Genomic DNA, 11,846 nt, shown 5'->3' on the forward strand with positions numbered 1-11,846 from the left:
CTTTTTACTTAATGGTTACACCACATGGCGTTTTTAGAGTCATTACATTTAAGCGTTTCTTTGAAATTGTATTAAAGTTTTTAAAAACCATGTAAAACCAACATATATACAATAGTTTTTTAAAATATTGTTTCCTTTTCTTTATCATGCTCACTCTTATATGTCTTTGACACTTTTACCATTTACTCATTTTTAAATATCTGATTTACAACTGTCAAATAATACATTTATTTTAATGTAATTACTTACATGACATGCCTTGATGAATTGCATACAACAATATTTGCTGATAAAAGCCCAAAATTAAGATAATTTAAAAAACATTATTGTTACAGGGTAAAGTTTTGAATAGGCATACCAAAATGTTGGTAAATATGTTGTTTGTTTTATTTCCATATCATTGAACACAGCATTGACTGGCAGTCTACAGCAATTCATTTTACAAATGAGTATTACTAGAAAAGCAACAAACTCAAGACAAAACAAGCAGCATAACAAAGCATCTTTTTGTTTCACACATAAAGCTTTCCAGCTGAATGAGCTAATCAGACACTCTCCTAAACCATCTTAAATAGTCCTGAAAAGTGCAGTTGATTTTAGTGAATCAGTTCATTTGGTTGTTTCACTTCAATGATTCACTAAGTCTTATTTGTTGCAAAATATAGTTAAAAGCATCAATGTCTTCAACTTAACAGCTTGTTTTCTAGAGTTTTTAGCTTTTTATTTAGCTTAAATTGATCTATTGAAGTTTAACAATGTAGTAGTTAATCTAGAAAAAAAATCTGTAAGGATGGTTATCTTGCATTGAAATATTTTGTTGCAATTTATTTTGATGATCCACTTTAGACATTCTGTTGTCTATAGGTAATGTCGCACCTGCATGTCAACTAACTCTAATTAGAGTATTAGTAGAGTATTAGGTTAGGGTTCAGGTTAGTATAATTTTTATTATAAACATGGATTTGAGTTATGAAACATGAAAACATGAAATGAGTCAGACAGAAAAAAATGACATAAGTGAATTCCATATATATAGATAGATAGATAGATAGATAGATAGATAGATAGATAGATAGATAGATAGATAGATAGATAGATAGATAGATAGATAGATAGATAGATAGATAGATAGATAGATAGATAGATTTATTCAGCATGTATTCAGCATATGCATTTTACTAAGAGGTCATAGTTAATGTGGCAAGATTGCCGACACTGACGTCCTCATCGTGCAGATCTGGTCCTCTGGTAGACGACAGATGTCAGGAGAATTCAGCCCACAGGTTTGGTCAGAACCTGCAAAACCTAAAACAAATACTCTGATTAGGAATTTGAGTAGCTCTGAGAGTGATGGAGCTGCTATCTCTACCTATCACTCCAGTTATTTGCGTTTAAAAGGCTATAGTTTAGACTGCAAACACTAGTTTAGGTCCAATCTTCCTGATGGAAGGGGGAAGGTCAGTTGGTCATAGTGATGGATGTTGTGAGTGTAAATGTTCAAAAAAGCACCATGAATGATTACAAAAAATTATCATTTATTTAGTAATATAATGTAAAGCCACTCTGCGTTTACTAAAGGAAAACAATTCAACAAGGAGTCTATCTTTGCTCTCAAAAGAGTCTCTCCGGAGTGTGTTTAGTAAATTACAGACTCTGGAATTTTCTCATAATTGGCCATTTTATCATTTTGTTACAGGGAGCTTATTCTGAAGGGGTTCCCAATATGATTTATGAAATACAATTAAGCGTGAATTCTTTCGGTGGCTCATTGCTGGGCTGCACCACTGTGCGTATCTGCCGCACTACACTGAAATAATATGTAAATACCATTAAGTACTTGGAAAAACAGTAATGAACGGGAAGAACATGTGACCAATATATGAAAATTGTCAGTGGGCTGTGGATTTATTCCCCCCTCCCAATAAATATTCCAGGGGCTTCCCTCCCATCATCTCTATTTTTAAAGTCGAGAGCGAAACGGTCTCCAACTGATACAGAAACTCATTTCATAGAGCGTGTTCAAAGAGATATGCCTACTGCAGAGATTGAACATTCTGCACGAGCCAGTTCCTCTTTGTCAAACAAAAGACACTAATGACGTTGATCTCTTTCCAGGCCAAATTGCTTAGTTAAGATTATCACATTTTTGGTTGGTCAGAAAAGGACTGTTAATTTAAATGTAGCTATAAACAGCATGTTAATATTGCACACAAATAATCAGTATGAAAAGAATGTAATAATGTCATAGGAATTAAATGACATAGTCAAACAGTTTTTATTCTAGTATTAGTGGAGTTTGCTAAATCCCTGTTAATAGTGCTCATACTTATGGAACATTTACTCATCCTGAACCATTTCTGCTACAGACATAAATGATACCTCAAATCAAGTGACTTGTTCATTTTCATCTGGCGCTGATAAAATGGGCAAAGAATTCTATATCTAGAGATTTTGGGGTGAATTCTTTTGACTGCCTAACAACCCAGAACATCCAGTTCTCACTATTAACTACGACTTTTGCCTCAGTAAACTTGTAATTACTGCTCATTAATAGTTAGTAAGGTAATTGTTAAGCTTAGGTGTTGGGTAGTGTCACGGAGTAGGTGGCTGTAATAAAGCGCAAAACGAAGGAGATACTCAAGGAGACATTTAATCCAATACTAAACATACCAAACAGGAAATAATCCAGGAGAATGTACAACCACAAATAACACAGAACTTAAACAATGCAGGACCAGGAACAAACTGAAAATGAGGGCTTATATACACAGAGCAAACACAGGGAGAAACTAACTAGAAACACCTGAACTGAGGACTCTAATCAGTATGTAACCATGGAGACAAACAGGCAGGCAAACTGAGAGAACGGAACCAATTAACAAACTAGAAGCAAAGGACAAAATAGAACATACCAGGAAAACTGAACAAAACAGAACAAACACATGACAGGTAGGAATTGGGTAGGATTAAGGGATGTAGAATATGGTCATGCAGAATAAGGCATTAATATGTGCTTTATAAGTACTAATAAACAGCCAATATACTAGTATATGCATGCTAATAAGCAACTGGTTAATAGTGAGAATTGGACCCTAAACGAAAGTGTTACCAAGTTTATTCATATTTATTTTTTATTTAATGTTTATTAATTTCAAATAATTTTTTTAATGTTTTTTTGTTTTAGATAACTATTATAATTGTGATCCTAATCTTTCTCATTTTTTTTAGATGAATCTATAAAAACTGCTACATTTAGGTTAGGTTACGCTGTATTTCTCTGTCTATTAATTCAAATATTTTGACAAAACATTGTTTCCCATCATTTTTTAGCCTTCAAGCACAACCTTACCACACATACAGACTCTCGGAAGTTTAGTGACAAAGTATCGTACATGTTCAACAGCGATCCAAAAGAGAGCAGACAGTTATAAACTAGTTTTGTTCACTTTTCTTTCTCTCTTCTTCCTCTAGAAATATGGAGGCAACGCCTTGAGGCTTTCCAGTCCCCATTGTGAGGACTGCCAGTTCTGTTTGGGCTCATTGTTCTCGTGTAATCAGCCGTGGCAAATGTGGAGCCCTCCAGCTCATTACGTATTCGCACTCTGAAGTGACCATGGGAAGTTTTTGGAGGCCCAGCCCCGGCATGGGCTGATGAATTACCTGCCTAGACGACACCTAGTGAATCCGTGCAGTTGCCGTGGCAGTGCTTTCTGATGGGACCGTCGACTCATCTCTCATTCCGGTGGTCAAACAACCACCCTCCCATTCCCTTCCCCTGCTCCAACAAGCTTGAGTTTCACTATTGCTGTCTCGTCTTTCAGCACCTCTGGCCCCCTTCCACAACTCTACGCTCTGTTTACAAACTCCTGCTAACGATGGCCGCCCTGATGAGCTTATACAAGAGCTGTTGGCAGTAGTGTCTGACAGAATGTGATATTAAAACATAAGGATAAAATATTCCTTAGACTGTCTAAAGTTAAGATTGTGTAAAAGCTTGTGTACAGCTGTGGTTCTCAACTGGTTGGTTGGGACCTCAAAATGGCTCACAAGTGAAGGAGAAATGCTAAATGCAAATAAAAAAATGCAACTAAACACATAACTGTGCACAGTTAGGATAAATAAATGAAAACACTTCCCATATATTTTGTTGTTGATGCAAATCTGTCAGGTTATTGGGTCAGTAAGGTAACTTTTGAACATAATGACTAAAATGTATATATAAGGACAATTGTATCACCCTGGCATGTTTTACTTTATAACCCAGAAAAATACCAAAATTACTTTTTTATATGCAAAACATGTTTATTAAAAGAGGTACAGGTAATTCATTATATGTGTGAATTTCATTTTTAATATATTTTTTTATAATTTATTAGATAGAACAAAAACATTTAGTTAGTTGTACCCCTAAAGTTACATTTTGTCCCCCTGAGAGTGTGTAAATAAGTAACAATAAACAATGTTGGAACTGTGTGGGTCTTGAAGCAAAACCAGTTGAGAACCACTTATCTTAAGCTGTAGTTTTAGAAAATCTCCTGTATATCTATGGCTCCAGAGGTTGTTCAGGTTAGACAGGTTCTGGGACCACTGTGACCTTATTTTAGTGAGTAGTAGGGGGCTATGGCTGCCAGTTGTATGGGTTAACATGACAATAATTTGAGCTGACTCACCCATCCCGTTCTCTAATCCCCTGGATATACTGCACTCATACAGGTGTCCACACAATCCAATTATCACCGCCATGCTTGAGTAGAAAAAAATACTAGAAAAAAGAAGAGAGAAAAAGAGGAGGGAAAATTCAAGTCAAACATTTATTGTCATTTAACTTTGCCAAGTACAGAAGTATTACTGTAGACTGTATGAGGGGCTATTATTATACATTTACATGCTTTGAATGGTAGTCTGATAATCAAGTAGCTAATATGTTTTTCTGCCCTGTGCTTTGAGTAAACAAACTACCTTTAGAATACCACACTTGTGGCACACTTTTGTGTACAAGTGAAACTGATATCAACTTCCCTTTCATTTTATTGCCTTATTTTCATTACTGATATGTGACACTCAACAAACCCCAAAACAATGCAGGTAGCCACAATAGCAGGTGCGTTCATGAAATCCGTGATTTGAGCCAAGGAAAATCTCATCTGCCCATCTCACAGCTCCCAACTTGTAGAGCAGTCTGAAAGCGACAGTGTCCCCCCACTGGTTTGGTAACTAAAATAATGGCAGTGGGCTGATTTTCAAGCATGTAATGTGCTTTCTTTCTCCTCCTGCTGTTGTTGAAGGAGGGGGCATGTGTTTCCTTTCCTGTAGGATCCCACTGTTTGCCCCCCTATAGGGACAAAGACCCTGAGATAGAGGCTATGCCTTTTGGTACACTCCCCCTTCAAGGACCATGTTGAGGACTGCGGGAGGAAGTGTGAAAGAGCTTCCTGAGCCAGCATCCAGCATGTGGGCCAAAGTCGACTGGAAGACCCTCTCAACAGATGGAGTCAATCCCACTTCCCCCTTGGATTCCATAATCCAACCTTCTCTCATAACACTTGCCTCAACCTTATCCTTGTATTCCTCAATGGATCTTTGGTTTGATTCAGGAGTGAAGCTACTCTCTCTCTTGTTGACTTTTATTCTGACCTTCTGAAGTTAGTCATTTGTCATTAAAGCCTTGTGTGTTTGAATTGTGCTTTACTCTATATCTCTCCCATTCTTTTAGCCGTCTTATACTCATATCCCTGTATAGTCCAAAGTAAACCTAAGTATCATTAATTATTGGAAAACAATGGGATATATGGCCCCAATCACAATGGTCCTTTGAGAAACATAACAACTGTATAAGCAAATATGAGTCTTAATTGGTCTGTGCTAAACCACAATGAGCTCAGTTAATGACAGCAAATATCCTTATGGGAGTTCTGTTTGAGTCCCTGCAAAACTGGTATAACTCTGTAAATAAAAACCTACATCTCTCCGGATGAGTTTAGGATTAGCTTTAGCTGCTTAGCTACAGCTAAGAAAATATGCTAGAAATTGATATTTTGTAAAGTTGCAATGGCTTGTTTGGCAATGGATTTTTTTAGGGGGATTTTTTTTTTTTTTTTTTTGGACTATAGCATATAGAAGCTGATTTTACAGAAGGACATTGTTCCCAGGCTGTATTTAACATTGCACAGGGTCAGTACTGCATCAGTTTAAAATGTTAGAAAAATAAGCTTTATAAAGCAGCAAACAGCAGTTGGGGGATAAAAAGGAAATAGTTCACAAGGACTTGCCACATTCCAAAAAGTTAGTACATGCCCCCCTTAGACAGTTACTGACAGGAAGCTGAGAAGGGCACACAATGGCCCAACATGATCCAGCAAAGACACCCCAAACTGGGTTCCTTCTGCTGTCACCTTAGAAATGCATTCAAATGTCAGCATACTTGAGGACATGTGTTCTCTTGAAGCACCTCTGGAATTTACTCCACTGTACAGAAATATTTGGGATATAGGAATAGTAGGGCTTCTATTCATGAATTCCACAATGCATCTGCTTTCTTACATTCTGTCTAGAAGAGAGAATGTAAGAATTCAGTGATGAGTAAGCCAATGTAATGGCAGGACTCTAAGTACTTTAAGTACAAACTATTTTGATATGTTATGAGTAAACTAACTAACTCTGACAACCATACGCTTTGGATAAAAAGATACCTTTTCCATGTCTAAATCTGGCTGGTCAAATTTCTTCTTTTGGTCACCTCTCTTTGGTCACCACAACTTTTTTTATGTGAATATATTGTAAAATGTAATTTATTCATGTGTTGGCAAAGCTGAATTTACAGCATCATTACTCCAGTCTTCAGTGTTACATGATCCTTCAGAAATCATTCTAATATGCTGATTTGCAGCTCAAGAAATATTTCTGATTATTATCAATGTTAAAAAAGTGGTGATCGGTACACACACACACACACACTACATACACTATATATATATATATATATATATATATATATATATATATATATATATATATATATATCAGTGGCGTGCAGTGTTCTGAAATGAGGAGGCAAAGTCCTTATTTTTTTGTGTGTTTTTTTTTTTTTAATAAATAAAATGTAAATTCATGTCCCAGTTGTCACATTTTCCTGGTTAAATAAACATTACATTACATCAAAAAAGAAAAAAAGAAACCAAATACAATTCTATTTTGTATTTTTACATTAACAATGTAGCCTACTTAATTTTCTATTTATTAAAAAAAGTCAATCTCATCAAGAATTCAGATTTCAGAAAAAACTTTATTGTCTATCACCAATGATAGAAATTTGTCTTAGGTTAAAAGGCTCACACAATATAAATCAACAATATATATAGTACAACAATCAACATAAACACACAAATCATTGTTATTAAAATAGACACCTTAAAAATGTAAAAAAGGAAACTACTATTGTGCATAATTCTAAAAAAAACCACACAATCACTTGACTTTGTTTAAAATAGTTGCTGCATTGGGCACAAAGGAATTCCTATAATCCTTCATCCTAGCCAAGGGAATTCAGAACTGGCAACCTGATGGAAGTCGCTGAAAAGAATCATAAAAAGGGTATGTGGAGTCTATAATAATAGAAGCTGCTTTCCTATTTATTGCCATAAAGATCTGAGAGTTGAAGCTATGAGATCCCAATAATTTAGTGTTTTAAGCAGTTTTACATTTATTTCAAAGGACAAAACTAAAGGCAGTAACAATTTAAACAATAAATTTTATTTGTGTGTTGATGTTCATCTGTTCTTTTAAATAGTCAACTTATTTTCAGATCATCATTGATGATCTGTAAACACTGTCTGTCACAGAAATTAAGATATATCTTTAATTTCACCAAGCTGATTTTTTAAGTATTTTTTAATTTAGTCTTCCCATTGATGCCATCATTTTGTTCGTTCAGACTGATGCGCACATAAACAAGAGGCGGAATTTATTGCACAAACCAATCATATCCAATCATGACCAATCACATCCAATCATAGCGGGATGGAGGCATTAACTCCTCTCAAGTAACTTTTTCCTCATACATTCTCAATTACCCCCCACTAAACCCACTGCATGCTTTAGGGTGTCTGTTGAATCTCTATGAGATGAGAGGAGGCACAAGAGACGCGGACTCCCGCTGTAACTTTACCTGCGGGTGTCGCTGTTGGACAGTGTTCCTTTAGAAAAACGAGTGACTTATACACTTTTTAATGTCACATTTTGTAATATTTGTGTTGTTTTATTTATTTTTTTGAGGAGGCACTGCTTCCCTTGCCTCCTCAGAGTATGTTTCCACGACAACGATTCTTCAACGAATCCTTTGAGTTTTCCGCCTACAGACGACACCACTGTCAAAACGATCCCCATTCGTACGAATCCGTGGAAATGCTGGCAGACCATTAGATGGCCATGAAACACTACAGATTGAACATGTAATACGCATGTGCATGAAGTCATCGTTTTCACAGATTCCCGTTTTTGTTGTTTACATGGAGACCATTTAAAAAAACTTGCACTTTGGAACCCGTTTAAAAAAATTTGTGTTTTCAGACCACCAAAATACCATTGTCGTGTAAATGAATGGCCAAAACGCATAAAAAGTTTTCTGTTTTTAGTTGAAAACGGTGTCGTGTAAACAGCCCCTCAGAGGAAACTCCCCTGATATTCCCCTGGCAATAGAACAAATAATTTCATGGTGTATAAATATTTATTATTAATTATTAAAAATTAAAAATAATTAAAAATAATAATAATTTCAAAATGTTTATTTATCATAGTCATCAAAAATGTAATCAATATTTTTTTTAGCATTTCAGTAATGAGAGTTTTGGGTGGAAATGTGGTTAATTGTCATGAAAATGCAAATAAATAAATATTTTGAGAAAGAAAATATTTGTGGACATGCTCCTTGACAGGTTTGGTAAAATTTACCCTATAAGTTTTATGATAAACTGCTTCTGCAAGTAATGCAAACTGATATTAGGCAAAAAGTTAAGTATCAGGACAACCCTTGAATTGTTTGTTTTCCAGTTGACATAACTGGAACTAGTCTAAAACAGAAGCTATATCAGTTTTTCTGTCCCTCTTGAACACCCTATTTTGTCAAAAGGAAGCCCTTGTTTGCTCCCCAAAGACAAACCTCTATTGGAATCTCTGTTGAATCACAGAGCACCTCATAGACAGTTTCGCCTTTTGACAAAGTTTGGGGCTGCAGAGAAAGAGCCGCCTTGTGTGAGGCTTCACAGTACAGCTGGCCTCCTTTCCTCCAGTAGTTTATTAGACATGGGTCCTTAATGAATGGGAGTCGCTGTTACAGTAAGTGACAATTACTCGACTTATCTTGCTCGCCACCAGCGATCTCACATATCCCCGGCCATCATAATTCCTGCCATCATAAAGAGGGCTTGTTGAACACTGGCAGCATCTACAATAGCAGTCCTTCAGAGTCAATTCATGCCATCCCTGACTGTGTTTTCTGGTTTTATTGGGGTACTGTAGCATGAGTCTTTCTTGTGGATGAGTGAAACTTACTGAGGGATGCAAATAAACAGCTCCGAGTAGGGTTAAGCCCTTTACAACTGACATGAGCGGAAACTGCACAGCCCTGGCACGTCTACAGCGGCCATCTCTTGTTTCTAATTGCTTAGAAAAAAGAAAAGGAATGAAATGCAACCGGTAAACATTGTGACGACATGAGTCAATCAGGTCTGGGTAGGTCTCTTGGTCTACAAAGTTATTAAAGCTTGCAGTTTTGATATTCTGATACCTCTATGAGTCGAAATATTATTGTCACTTGGTATTAACTCTTTCCCCGCCATGAAATTTTCCATCATTTTTGACACAACGTTTCCCTGCCATTAACAGAATTTTCCGGCTTTCTATGTTTCACTGTTATACGGCGCTATTGTGCATCTTCTGAAAGATTAGAGAATCTCTGGATCAAAACACATGCCAAAAAAGAAGCAGAAACAAGTGATAAAACATTGCTTATGCATGCTGTAGGCATTTTCTCAGCTTTTTTTGTTTTTTCAAAATGTTGCATTTTTATGAAACTTACCCATATTCAAGTGGCGGGGAAAGAGTTAAAATGCTTGATACATTGTAAAGATGACCTATAAAGATACATGAAAGTATTTTTATTATCTAAACATATACTGTATAAAAAATGTATCTACAAAAATTTGTGTAGATATTAGCTGAGATTTCAGAGCTTTGGCCAAAATAGTTTATTCTGTTCCTCATACAAAGCTATCGTTTGACTTGTGCTGATTACAATAAAAAAGGATTTACTTTGAAACCATTTTCATTTAGAAATTGCTAGTAAATTTCACAAAGAAATGGCTAGTAACACTAAATTAAACATGAAAATGTGATGTAGAAAATAAATTTATTACAATTACAGTGTACTTTTATGATCACTATGAGCTTTTTTTTTTTTTGTAAAAGAGCTGAATAAAGAGTCTTCAAAAATTCTCTTACAGTGTGTCATTGAAATAATAACAGCGCACAGGTTTGGGTGAGTAAATTTCATTTTTGTCTTAACTATTCCTGTAAAGCAAACCCTTAATGGGTTTGAGGAAACGTTTCTGTAAATCTGTCTCTGGTCTAGTGGCATATTAACTGTAATTTCGCTTTCTCACCATTAGAAATCTTCACTCAGTGTGTAATCCTGATTTGCAAGTAAAAACACGAGAGGCTTTGGTGTGTCAGAGCGGCAGTATTAGACAAACAAAGGTGTGTGTGTCAAGTCTGAATGCACAAATTCTGTTAACGTTTCAACCTGCGGATGAGAAATTAATAAAAGGCACGCATACCCATCTATGATGACATAACATCTGTGGTTTTGTTCTTTTGTTTTTTTTACATTATATTTTGAGAGGAATAAAATAGTTTGTACCCAAATTAATTTCTGACACCTTTTTTTTTCATTAAAATAAAATGGGATTTTTTTTGAGTAGTGAATTTGTTTATATAATGGGACAAAGGGACTGAATCCCTAATCTCTTTCTCCCAAATTTCATATCTTTACATTCTGATAAATGAAAAAAAAAAACAAAAAAAAAACACTTTGTAGTTAAAGAGCTTAATCTTGAAAAAAAAATCTAAATGTATTGGTATCATTTGTCATAAAAAATATTACTAAATATTCCTGAATCAATAAAACTACATTAGGTTGCAGTAAGAAAAGTTATTTTAAGTCTGACATATGAGATAATAGTTCAAATATCTCATGTAGTATGATACACTGAGAATATATCAGTTTTATTCAGCGGCCCAAACATAACAAAAATATGCAATTTGGTGCAGATGCTGATATTTATATGGAAAAAAGTACAGTGAAATTCTGATCACTTGTAATGTAAGTCAGTGAGATCTTTATAACGGACTACTTACAAAAAAAGCATATAAATATCGGTCGTCACTCTATATCTGCCAATAATGTCTAAGTACGATGATATGCTTCAATTTATGATCAAAGCTCTGTAGTTTTAAAACATATAATGCAATGCAGAGACAAGATGAACAAATAAACCTTCCTCAAAAGCCTGATGGATCATATTTGAGACTCACATTTGAACATGACTTTTCTAAAAAATGATGTATGAATAAGTATGAGCATGCGTGTTCCTGGTATTCCCTACGTTATGGGGACATTTTTTGGTCCCCATGAGGAAACAAGCTTATAAATCATACAGAATGATCTTTTTTGAAGATCTAAAATAGCAGATAGTTTTCTGTGATGGGTAGGTTTAGGAGTAGGGTTAGTGTAAGGAGATAGAATATACAGTTTGTACAGTATAAAAACCATTACCTCTATGGAATGTCCCCAT

At 35.3% G+C, this 11,846-nt stretch overlaps 1 long non-coding RNA gene across 3 annotated transcripts in view; it reads right to left on the minus strand.

The window, feature by feature from the left end:
• Positions 1–365: 365 nt before the first annotated feature.
• LOC125254924 overlaps positions 366–11,846 on the minus strand; it is a 127,392-nt gene continuing 115,911 nt past the window's right edge. For all 3 annotated transcript variants that reach the window (XR_007181794.1, XR_007181796.1, XR_007181795.1), the window contains exons 4-5: positions 4,671–4,762; positions 366–1,305 (exon numbers count right to left, since the gene is read on the minus strand). This is a non-coding gene — a long non-coding RNA (uncharacterized LOC125254924). The remainder of the gene's footprint in view (positions 1,306–4,670; positions 4,763–11,846) is intronic.

Source organism: Megalobrama amblycephala, linkage group LG2 (assembly GCF_018812025.1).
Source record: "Megalobrama amblycephala isolate DHTTF-2021 linkage group LG2, ASM1881202v1, whole genome shotgun sequence".
In the NCBI taxonomy this organism is placed as follows: domain Eukaryota; kingdom Metazoa; phylum Chordata; class Actinopteri; order Cypriniformes; family Xenocyprididae; genus Megalobrama; species Megalobrama amblycephala.